Source organism: Phacochoerus africanus, chromosome 1, assembly GCF_016906955.1.
Source record: "Phacochoerus africanus isolate WHEZ1 chromosome 1, ROS_Pafr_v1, whole genome shotgun sequence".
Taxonomy (NCBI): Eukaryota; Metazoa; Chordata; class Mammalia; order Artiodactyla; family Suidae; genus Phacochoerus; species Phacochoerus africanus.
In genome coordinates, this window is record NC_062544.1 from 261,152,635 (window position 1) to 261,165,467 (window position 12,833).

The following is a 12,833-nucleotide window of genomic DNA, read 5'->3' on the forward strand; positions in this document are numbered from 1 at the left end:
TTGATGATATTTTGTAGATTCACCTGTGTGACAGTCTTTTGTCTCTAAAATATTTGTGGTATTCTGTAAACAACTATAAAAATAAGAAGAGCAAGAGCACAATTTACTTCAATGTCAATTTACATAAACTTAACTTTGGCTGGACCTATTAAACATTTTTATTAATTTTAACCCCTGTGAATTTTGATGTTGGGAAGTTGTATACTTCCACATTTAGAAAGCAGACCTATAATCAATTGGATTGGTTTTTATAATCAATTGGATTGGTTATTCTATCAATATTTATTGATATTATTGATACTATTATTGTGCAGTAATTTTTAGGGAAACCAAAAGGATGTCTACTTTTATTATAGGGAAGATGGTTCTAACTGACAGCATGTAAAGAATAATCTTTAAATTTTTTAGTCTCCCACTGTATTAAGAATATTTTGATTTTAAGATTTTTTTTAAATAAATATAAATTGAACACTTTGAATGTATGTTAATTCACAGACATTTTTAAAAGTTTCCTCTTTGTTGAGGTATAATTGAAATAAAATTGCAAAATATTTAAGGTACACATTGTGGTGACTTGATATGTGTATATATTGTGAAAGGATTCCCTCATCTAGTTAATAAACACATCTGTCACATTGCATATTTATCTCATATTTAAACTTTTTGTTGTTGTTGAGTACATTTAAATTGTACTATTTTAGCAAATTTCATAGGCATTTTTAATGATGACCATATCTTGATTTATCTATTTTCCTTTCAGGTTACTGATCATTAAAATGGTTTTGTAAAGGAATGACTCAGAAATAACAGTAAGTCTTACTTATTCGAAAGACATTATCATTTTATTATTGTGCTATAACATATATACAGTATGTGGTGATTTTTTTCCCTTCTAATTTTGTATGCCAGTGCAGGGAATAGAATGTGACCGGAAAGCCTAGACCACAAAGTATATTTTTCTGTGAAGCCAAAATATTTTTAATTAAACTCCACTAGTCAATAATTTTTGGATTTGGCAAGTTTCAGTGTAGTCCTGTTTTTGAGAAAAGTCAACAAAAGTATTTCCCTTCTAATTCAATATCCTTTTTTCCCAAAACAGTTTTTCTTTTTGGTAAAATACTTACGAACTCAGTATTTTGACAGTAACAATAACATACTCTGTTTCTTTTGCTGTGCTGAAAATAATTATTTTTATGCTGGACTTAAACCAGCCGGAAGATCTTATTTAATCCAATGAAATAGGTCTGATAATAACCGTCTTTAAAAATCGACTTATATGACCCTTGTTAGTAATACACTTACATTACTAATATTTATATATTACCATTGCTGTTTCTAACTATAAATCTCAATGTTTCATATTTATAATAAACTATTTTGATCAGCCATATGTTTTCTTCTGAAACGGACATATATCATATGCAATGGACTGGATGAAATATTTTGCCTTTTTTCATGATTCCTTAGAATAATTTAAAATATCTCCTCTGGCAAAATTATCAACCAGTACTTTCATAAAGTGCTATTTTCATGCAACAGATTTACTTCCTCTCGTACATTAAGATATACTTTTTTGTTTATAACATTTCTTACCTCAAGACAGCTGATACAAAAAACTGCTTAATAAAGACAGCCTCAGAAATAAAACACAGGAAAATACTGTTAAATTAAATACTGTTAAATTAAAAACAACTGGTGAGGAGTTCCTGTTGTGGCTCAGTGGGTTAAGAACTTGACATAGTCCCGCCAGGATTCAGTTCAATCCTTGACCTCGCTCAGTGGGTTAAGGATCCAGCATTGCTACAAGCTGCAGCATAGGTCACAAATGTGGCTCAGAGCCAGTATTGTCATGGCTATGGCATAGGCCTGCAGCTGCAGCTCTGATTCAACCCGTAGCCAGGGAACTTGCATAAACCACAGGTGCAGCTGTAAAAAGAAAAAAAAAACAGTGAATTTAAATATGTATATTTAAATATGTATATTTAAATATGTATATATGTTTGCTCACATAGTAATGTACACACATAGAGATTATGTGGATATACAGTAATATATCATTATATATTTTATAGATATGTAACTACATATTTTATATAAAATGATTATATATAATAGATTTAAATAAGTTTTATAAGTATATATGAGTAAATTATGTAGGTATATATGACTATTTAAATATATATAATTATATAGACATAGAATTGTAAAGGCAATATGTTGTGAAACTGAAAACATTGCTGTAAGAGAAAGTTACTAACCTTTCCTCCTTTCAGTTTCTTCCCTTCTCTGAGGTAGCCAGCGTCAAAGTTCATACATGCACCTCTGCCTCACTCATGTGAGCTTCTCCAAGCTCCATATATCTGCCACAGTTGAGGCCCTAAAAAGAAAGAAAAGTTAGTAATTTTGTTTAGAATGACATGGGTCTTCAGAAAGCTACATAATATAGATTATATAAAACATTGTATGTCATATATATTCATCTTTTGTATATATTACATAGCTTCTGATAATATCGATGTTATACTGATGTTATATCTACTATGTATTTATGTATTCCACACATTATACTGATATGTACATATATTCACTATGCTGAGAGGTGCATCAACATTTTGCCCCCTTAAATTTTACAAACGCATAGAAAATATATTTTTATTTTACAAAATTTAAATACAAACACAACAGTACGACAAAGCTAGGTTGTGCTTTTAAGAAATTTCTTGGAGTTCCCGTTGTGGCTCAGCGGAAATGAATCTGACTAGTATCCATGAGGATGTGGGTTCAATTCCTGGCTCCACTCAGTGGGTTAAGGATCTGGGGTTTCTGTGAGCTGTGGTGTAGGTCATAGACATGGCTTGGATCTGGCATTGCTGTGGCTGTGGTGTAGGCCAGCAGCTACAGCTCTGATTTGACCCCTAGCCTGGGAACCTCCATATGCTGCCAGGGTGGCCCTAAAAAGCAAAAATGAGTTTTTAAGTCTCTGTCTAAGGGTGTTCTGTGTGTGCATGTGTTTGTTCAGCCCAGAGCCTAGATTTGGCATTAAGAGTGTGGATCAGGAAATTTTAGCCGAGCCAAGTGTTCAGAGACTATTGATGAGTAGTTCAATTCAATCCATCAGTGTTGATTAAGCACTTACTATGTACTCTGTAATCTTCTAAGTGGTAGAGTTACAGTAGTGAACACAAGTTTTGACAATCATGGCTCTTACATTCTAGAGACAGTGATGGGACAGAAGGTGGTGCAGACATTAAAGTAACAACCAAACAAAAAATACTATATTGTTTTTGACGCTGTCAATACTGTGAAGAAGAAAAAAAATTGGGTAGGAGGTTGGGGGAGGATATCTTCTATTTTAGATTGGGAAGAGCTTTTCTGACTTGATAGCCTCTGAGAAGGGACTTGAAAAAAGTAGAGTGTACTTAGCATGAGTTACCTGGGAAAGAGCATTCCAAGCAGAAGGAAGAGCCAGAATCAAGTTCCCAAGGTTCCAGAACCACTTTTGAGAGCACTGGCTCCAAGGACAAAGGACGTATTTGAACAGGACCAAAGCGGACAGTGTGGTGGGGCAAAGCCATGTGAGCTCTTGTTGGTTATGTTAAGAATATTGGATTTCTTCCTTCCTTCCTTCCTTCCTTCCTTCCTTCCTTCCTTCCTTCCTTCCTTCCTTCCTCCATTCCTTCACTCCTTCCTTTCTTTCTTTACTTTCTTTCTTTCTTTATTTCTTTCTTCTTTCTTTCTTTCTTTATTTCTTTGATTATTCTTTCATTTTTCTTTAATTAAGTCATCCTTACACTCCTTCCTTCCCTTCACTGCATCCGTCCCCTTACCATATGGAGGTTCCCAGGCTTGGGGTCTAATCAGGGCTGTAGCTGCCTGTCTACACCACCGCCACAGCAATGCCAGATCTGAGCCGCATCCGCCACCTTCACCACAGATCATGGCAACACTGGATCCTTAACCCAATGAGCAAGGCCAGGGATCGAATCCTCCGGGATACTAGTTGGGTTTGTTACCACTGAGCCACCATGGGAACTCTGAATTTTTTTTTTTCTCAGTCAAATGGGAAGCCATTTGGATCAGAGATGTGAATTGATTTCCATTTTTAAGAGAGTGCTTTGCTTGTAAAGAATAGCCTGAGAGAAAAGTGGAAAACCAGTTAAACACTTACAGTACTTCTCAAGAGTGGACTGACATCCACTTGGTGCTTTTAAACAGAATGACTTGAATAACAAAATAGAATAATACGTATAAAATCTTCAAAACAATATTGGCCTATAGTAAGTCCTATATAAATACCATTGTCTTCATCCTCTTTGTCATTATCGTTTCATTGCTGGCATTAGCAAAAGGCTTATAATAGATGCCCTTAGGAAAAATGATAGTCCCCTCAAATGTCTTTTACAAACATGACTCTTTATTCCTGCTAAAATCAATCATAAAGGATTTGGGGATGTAGTATACCACATAGAATTGTTTAAGAAGAATATGTATAACATCTAAGACTTTATTCATTCTGAAATTACTTTGTAACTTCTAATTAAAGCCTCATTTTTACATATAAACCCATTTGCATTAAATTCTATTTATATTTAAAAAAATTAAGTCCTAATCAAGCTTTCCCCCCTCATTTATATGAAAATTTGGTCTGAAAAATCTAAATATATCCATTCATTCTAAGTTGACATTTTGAGCACCAGTTAATCTTTAGCTGTGACTGACTTTCCTGTATTGATGTTTTGTATATTTGTTTTCACTATTCAGCCTAAACTGATATAGATGATACATACACATAGACAACTTGCAAAACATTAGCTGTATTCTTTACAATCCATGGCTTAGCATGGGAGAGAACCTATTCTCAAAAATAGTATTTTTGTTTCTTCCTCAAATTATTACTTCTTTATTTTCCTGAGAATGGCTTTTTAACGAAGGGTATATAAATCTGTTTTGTGGGGGTTTTTTTAATGATTTTTTTTTTTTTTACATTTTAGTTGGTTTACCGTGTTCTGTTAATTCTCTACTGTACAGCAGAGTGACCTAGTCACACATTCATATATACATTCTTTTTTGTCACATTATTCTCCATCATGTTTCATCACAAGTGACTGTTTTGTGTGGTTTTAAAATTTTTCGTGTGTAATTTATTTGTTTTGTTTTTTTGGGCTAGCTTTGTTTTGATTGGGATTTTTTTAGCCTGGCAGAATGATGAATAGTGCTTATTTTAACTTGAGTTTCAAACACTGATTGGTATTTTAAGACATACACCTTTGATATGGTAGCAAAATAAACAAACAAAAACAGAGCATTAAGCCAAATGGGGAAATACTAGTACAGATCAAATGTTCCAGTCTGTTCTAGGTCTGACAACTCAGTTAATATACTTAAGAAACTTAAATATATCTACCTATCTGGTGTGTAAATGAGGTGGATAATTTTAATATAATTCACATTTTGTACATTAAACTAGAAGAAAAAGCATGGAACATATCAAATCATAAAAGGTATTAGTGATGCTCAGAAATACAAAATGACTCCATGAGTATTTGCCTTTTAGTAAACATTTCCAATTTAAGGATATATAAATTTGCATATCTAAGGCCCAATCCGAAATAGTCTAATCATGAAATTCAATCTGGTCTCAACTGACTTACATATGATTAACTAATAAAAGTTGACGTTGAGCTCATTTTGTATTTTAAATGTAAGACATATGTTGCAAAAGTTAGTTTGACATATGTCAAACACCTTCAAAATGTATATGTCAATATTTACATGATATTCTTTCATAAATCTTTATGGAATTATCTTGAAATTAAATTACTGCTCTTTAGAAAGTTAATATGACAATACCCAAACATAATTGAGATCTCAGATATAGAAACAAAAGTTCTGGTCTATTTGCCTTTGGCCTGGCACCAGCATGCCTTCTGAAAGATGTCACCATGGAAAATTGTTTGGGTGATCTTTCATTCTGCTACCAAGTGAGCATATATTGTTCAGCTGATGTCTGGAAGTTGTTAGATTGTTCATGCAGGGACAGGGTTCTGTTTTCTTGCTTGTAGTATAAGTCGCCATTGTTTAATCTCTAGATCTGGCCCAAGAAGAGTGTGGTCATCAGTACTCAATCTAGGGACAAAGGGGGGGGGGAGGGATACAGAGAGGAAAAAGGCAAAGCCTCAAGTCAGCCCCAGCTGGGAGAAAAGAATTAGCCTCTGTGCCCAGAAGTATCAGATCATGAGCACCCATCTTGTACCATATATGTATCCAGAGTTTAAAAAGAAGTTTTTTCATACTGCATAGTACCTAAATACAAACCAATTACAATAGTCTAGATAACCAAAGGAACGAAATTTAAAAAGAAAAAGAGGAGTTCCCTTCATGGCTCAGTGCTAACAAACCCGACTAGTATCCATGAGGACATGGGTTTGATCCCTGGCCTCACCTAGTGGGTTAAAGATCCTACGTTTCTGTGAGCCTACAGTGTAGGTCACAGACAGGGTTCAGATCCTGCATTGCTGTGGATGTGGCATAGGCAGGCAGCTGTAGCTCTGATTCGACCCCTAGCCTGGGAACTTCCATAAGCCGCAGGTGCAGCCCTAAAAAGAAAAAAAAGAAAAAAATCCTACCTTTGTCAGACTTTTCTAGAGACCCCAGTTTGGTCTTCACACTGGCCCCTTCCTCAGGAATTTTCCAAGGATATATTTGACTGGTCTTGTTTTTCACTATGTGTGGTTGCTTAAAACAGAACACACTCCCAGCAGATGAAGCCTCATCTGGTGGGAAACAAGGAAGCAATCTACTGTACAGCACAGGGCACTATATCCCATCTCTGGGGATAGAGAATGATGGAAGATAGTATGAGAAAAAATGTGTATATATGTATGGCTGGGCTACTATGATGTACAACAGAAATTGGCACAACGCTGTAAATCAAATATAATAATAAAAAAAATGTAGAGCAGGACTATGCAAATTGTTTCACTGGGCAGGCCCTTCTGAGAATTGTCTGCTCCCAATCATTAAACACATCAGTATAAAAATTGACAGTAAGCATTAGAAAATTTTATAAAGACTTGACGGAATTATTTTGTGTCTGTTGACTCTAATAATAACATATGCATGTTTTAATATGTTTTAATCTAATTTTTCTAGGGATTCATTTGTATTGTCCATGACTGGGAAAAACAATCATCTTAGTCTTTATCACCGTTATCTTTGAGAGGCACTGGGCTAGCACTTGCAGTTTAACGTAGATTATTATATGACAAATCTGAGCAATAGCAAAATCTGTGAGGTTGCATAATTGTATCCTCAAAGGACTTTATATTTCGATTAATAACTTTCTTCCTTTATTTAACACGATTGTTAAATATTTATATGAAAACATTCTGAATGCAAGAAGTCATATTTAAATACTAAATAGAATGTCAATAGAATTGCATTTATAAAAACCTCTTATCACTTTACAAGAGACCCATTTTCTCCTTGCTGTTATTGCTTAACTTCTGCAGTATGGTATTTGCATGTGCTGCTCTTCAAATATTTATTAGGAAAAAACTTAATAAAATATGAAGCTAGCAACCCAAAATGTGATTTCTCATGAAAATCTTGAATTCCTGCATTTAGAAGTTATACACACATAGTCTTTGATAGAGAAAAAATAGAAAAATCTCCTTAAAAATTGGAAGAATGAAATGATTTATTGACAGTTGTGTTAACAGAGTATCTTATTTTAGCATTCCCCTGTCTATTTTCAAACACTTACCAGTAGAAAATATTCATAATAACTGATTGTTATAGCTAGAGGTAAGATATATGCAAACAAGACTGCTTTTAATCTTGGAAAGTAAGCATAAGGAAATTTAAACATAGATTTCAATAGCAAAAAGTATTCTCTAATTTGTCACCAAGTCATTGCTCTGTATATTAAACCCAGCAGTTCACAAAACCCTCACACAAAGAGTCATTGTTTGCTGTGCATGTGGCAAGCTGGCAGTTGCTTTATACAATGTATTATTAAATTGCCGTTACTGCCATCTAGTGGGAGGAAATAATCCATGTCACTGTGTCATGGATTGCATAAACCCTAAATTTCTAGAAGGAAAGAGAAAGCCACAATTTGTGATTTGTGTGTCTCCTAAGAAGAGCAAACTGGGAGACGCAACCTTATGGATATTGAAACATAATAGAAACCTATTCACTGAATAAGTTAAAGAGGTTTGTGGGAAGAAAAAATGGTGGGAAAAGATGCATGCATCTGTGAAATTCATTTTGAAACCAAAATTAAATATAAAATGTTATTTCTCACTGAATACAGTGAGGTAATCTGAACCAGAGCATTTTTATTATTTGTACACGTATTTTCCTTTTACCTCTCGGAATGTAAATTAATTGTTTTGCATAAGCCCCATTAGGTCTTCAGAATTAAGAAAGTTTAAATTAGTTCTTCTCAAATTTGAAGATACCTACCAAAGCATCTGGGAATCCTGTTACAGCACAGATTCAGACTCAGTCAGCCTACAGTAGGGCCTGAGATCCTGCATTTCCAACAGCCCTCAGCTGATGCTCATGTTGCTCTTTCTGATCAGGCTGTACTTTGAGTAGTGATAGCCTTTGAGTAGGTTATCAAAGGGAAAGGGTCCAGAAACCGAAGCAAAACCCAGGTAGAGTATACTTCACTGTGCTTTATCTTGTTACAATGTAGTAGAGTAGCTCATTCAACAACCTGAAGAGTCAAATTGCCAAATTCATTTCTTGACTTTGTGGCTTACCTACTGTGTAGGTAACCTTGGGCAAGTGCTTAGCATCTCTAAGCTTCCATTTCATCATCTGTAAAATAAAAAGCAGTTGCACACGCATCTCATGGTTCTCATAAGGAATAAATGAGCTAAGAAATAATCTCGTAATGAGCCAAATGCAATTGCCCTTTTTATAGATTAATAATAAGCATCTGACAATTTTATATAGTTAAAACTAAATATTGCTTATCTATTTTATGTTTGGTAATTTATATCAGTTAATCCTCTGCTTCACCCCCTTCCTTTGGTAACAATAGGTTTGTTTTCTATGTCTGTGAGTCTGTTTCTGTTTTGTGTGTAGATAGATAAGCAACTAGGATGTACTGTATAGCACAGGGAATTATATTCAAGATCTTTTAACAACCTATAATAAAATATAATCTGCAAAAATATAAATACTGAATTACTATACACCTGAAACTTATGCAATATTGTAAATCAACTATACTTCAGTTAAAAAAATAAATGCATAAATTATGTAGCATAATGCTTAGCACTTAGTGGCCAATAAGTGCTAATATCACCAACAAGTGTCACAGTACATTTATGGACACTTGCACGTATTCACACCCTAAAGGTTTTATTCACTGGAAAGAGAACTTTGAAATTCCTGTAAAAGAAGCCTGATATAAATCTGTGAAAGGTTTTAGCTTGAGGTTTCATCCAAAATTAAAATAAATATGAAATTGATGAATTATTCTGTAAATAAATCCAGTTTGGTCCAGGAAACAGAAAGAATTGCTCTGGATAAATACATTTTGGGATTATTTACTTTTGCCTTTTTGTAGTACCTGGAACCAAGACTAGAATGGGAGGTAATGCACTTATTTTTTTTAGAGCAGTTTTAGGGTCACAGAAAAATTGGCAGGAACATACAGAAAGTTACCATATGCCCCCTACCCCCACACATTCATGGTTAATTACCCCCCCCATTTTCAATGCCTCCATTAGAGTGGTACATTCATTGTTGTGCCTACATTGTCACATCATTATAAAACACAGTCCATAGTTTATATTAGTGTTTACTGTTGGTGCTGTGCCTTCTATGGGTTGTACAAATGTATAATGACAGGCATCCACCATTGCAATATCACACAGAGTTTTTTTCACTGCCCTAAAAATCCTCTTTGCCTCACCTCTTCGTTCCTCCCTCTCCCTTACCTCCCAGCAACCATTGACCCCTTTACTCTCCATAGGTTTGCCTTTTCCAGAATGTCATGTATGTAGTTGGAGTCATACTGTATGTAGCCCTTTCACATGGGCCTCTTACACACAAACTTAAGTTTCCTCCATATTTGTTATGGCTTGATGGCTCATTTCTTTTTAACACTGAGTAATATTCCATTGACTAGATGTAGCACGGTTTATTTGGGTAATCTTTTTTGTTCAACATCAAATTCATGTGATGCAGCACATATGCATAAAGGATGAGGACATCAAAGGGCAAAGATTTAATATTTAATTTAAATGTAATAATATTATAAGCCTAATGTGGGGAAGATAGGCCATGAAAATATCTATTATTTTCTTTCTTTTTTTTTTTTTTTGCTTTTTAGGGCCACACCTGTGGCACATGGAGGTTCCCAGTCTAGGGGTCGAATTGGAGCAGCAGTTGCTGGTCTACACCGCAGCCACAGCAATGTGGGATCTGAGCCACATCTGCCACCTACACCACAGCTTGCAGCAATGCCAGATCCCCAACCCACTGAGCAAGGCCACGGATCGAACCCACATCCTCATGGATACTAGTTGGGTTTATTACTGCTGAGCCACAATGGGAATTTCTGTTGTTTTCTAAATTATTAGAGCAAATCATATTTTATGTATTGGAATTTTTGGTCACATCTTTTTTATGCTATATAAATATTTTTACATGATTTAATAAGCTGTATTAAATTTCTTAGTTTTCTGAATTATAACAATATGTAATGAATAATTAATATTTATAATGTTTTGCTCCAAAAATAAGATTTTAGATTTATGACTGATAAAGTCATGATAACTTTCATCCATTTGGATGAAAAACAGTACTGCTTTCTTTTGAGCGAAGTTTGTGCTTTTTCCTATGTGATTAGATGTTTCCTATTTTTGATCCTCAGGTTTTAAGTTTTTCCTAAAATGTACATATTTTTACTTTTATAATGTTTTGTTGGTGAACTACAGAGAACACGTAAAGAATTATAAAAATGCTAAATTTTAAATTATGAATTTGAGGCAGAGTAAGATGTTATTAACTGAAATTGAGGTTAAAACAGGTATTTATTTATATATGCTATCAAGTGAGAAATAACATACTTTAATTTTCTTTCTGAAAATTTATCTGTTCTCTGAAATTTGAGAATTTGAAATCTTTTCAGCTTTTTAATTTATATAAAAGATGAGTTATAAACCAGTTTTATTATGAAAGTAACTTTTATTACCATAGAGTTTAAAGACTAATATTCTAAGTGGCAAAGATGATGACAAGACAAATGCAAACTGGTGAAATCTCTTCAGTGTGGTCAGCCTAATACAGTTAAGAAATAAAATTATTAGGCTATATTTATTGGATGCTGAAATTCAAGTGGATGTTATATAAAGAGATCAAGGAATTATTGAATTCTGTTTCCCAAAGATGCAATACCTATGTTCTGTTGTAGAAGGAAAAAAAAAAAAAAAAGCCAACATTGTGGGTATAGAAACAAAAGAATTGAAAGCAAGAACTTGAACAGGTATTTGTTTACCTATGTTCACAGCACCATTATTCATAATAGCCAAAAGTTGGAAGCAACCCAAATGTTCCGTGATGAATGTGTGGGAAAACAAAATGTGGTATATACATAGGCTGGGATAGTCTAAGAGAGGAATGGAATTCTGATACATCCTATAGGATGGATGATCCTTGAAGACATTATGCTAAGTGAAATAAACCAGACACAGAAAGACAGATATCATGTGATTCTAACTGCATGAGGTATGTAGGATAGACAAATACATAAACAAAGACAGAAAGTAGAACAGTGGTTACCAGTGGCTGGAGGAATGAGGAAATGGGGAGTTGCTCTTTAATGGTTACAGAGTTTCAGTTTAGGATTTAAAAAGTTCTGGAGATACACTGTGGTGAACTGTTGTACAACAATGTGAATGTACTTAATGCCACTGAATTGTATACTTAAAATGACAAATTCTATGATATTATGTATATTTTAGCACTATTAAAAAAAAATCCTAGAAAAGGCTATCATACTTCCAGGCATTTTACTGGGTAAAAGTATTTTTTAGGGACCTTGCAGTTAATCAAAAAATAAAAATAATTAGCCTATCCTCATACCCTTGCACTCCTAAATTGGAGTGGGAATTTATACTTGCTACATCTTAATTTTTTTAAAGTGATTTGATGAATTACTGTTAGCTTTATCTACAAAGGTCAAAGCTCTTTAGTCTGATATGATAAGGAATTAGAGTGTATAATCACACACAAAAAGAAATGTGGAAAGTAGGATAAACAAGCATCTATGTGGAACCCCTTAGGCAATGTTAATTAGCCCCCAGTGTCTTAGTTTCCGCTTTATGAAACTGGTCATTGTGGGAATTACAGGACAATTGAAGGCACCTATCATCATCTTAGACACAGAGCAAGTTCTTGATGATGGGTGGTTATTATTGGTTTTTCTCTGTTTTGATTGTTGTTGGTGCTTGAGCTTTCAAGATGTGTAGATATAAATTTGATATAAATAATGAAACATTCAACTAAACCCTTACTATAAATATGTGGAGTATGGAGTCATACAAATGAGCTTCAGGACCTAAATCCAAATCTGTAAAAAATAGATTAGCCACATGTGTACACACTAGAGAGCCACACTTTTTTTTTTTTTTTTTTTTTGGCTTTTTAGGGACGTACTCGCAGCATAATGAGGTTCCCAGGCTAGGGGTTGACTTGGAGCTATAGGTGCTGGCCTACACAACAGCCACAGCAATGCAGGATCCAAGCCGCATCCGACCTGCACCACCGCTCACGGCAATGCCAGATCCTTAATCCACTGAGCAAGGCCA

At 34.4% G+C, this 12,833-nt stretch overlaps 1 long non-coding RNA gene across 1 annotated transcript in view; it reads left to right on the forward strand.

The window, feature by feature from the left end:
- Positions 1-760: 760 nt before the first annotated feature.
- LOC125135060 (uncharacterized) overlaps positions 761-12,833 on the forward strand; it is a 294,915-nt gene continuing 282,842 nt past the window's right edge. The window contains exon 1 of the long non-coding RNA XR_007136895.1: positions 761-809. This is a non-coding gene — a long non-coding RNA (uncharacterized LOC125135060). The remainder of the gene's footprint in view (positions 810-12,833) is intronic.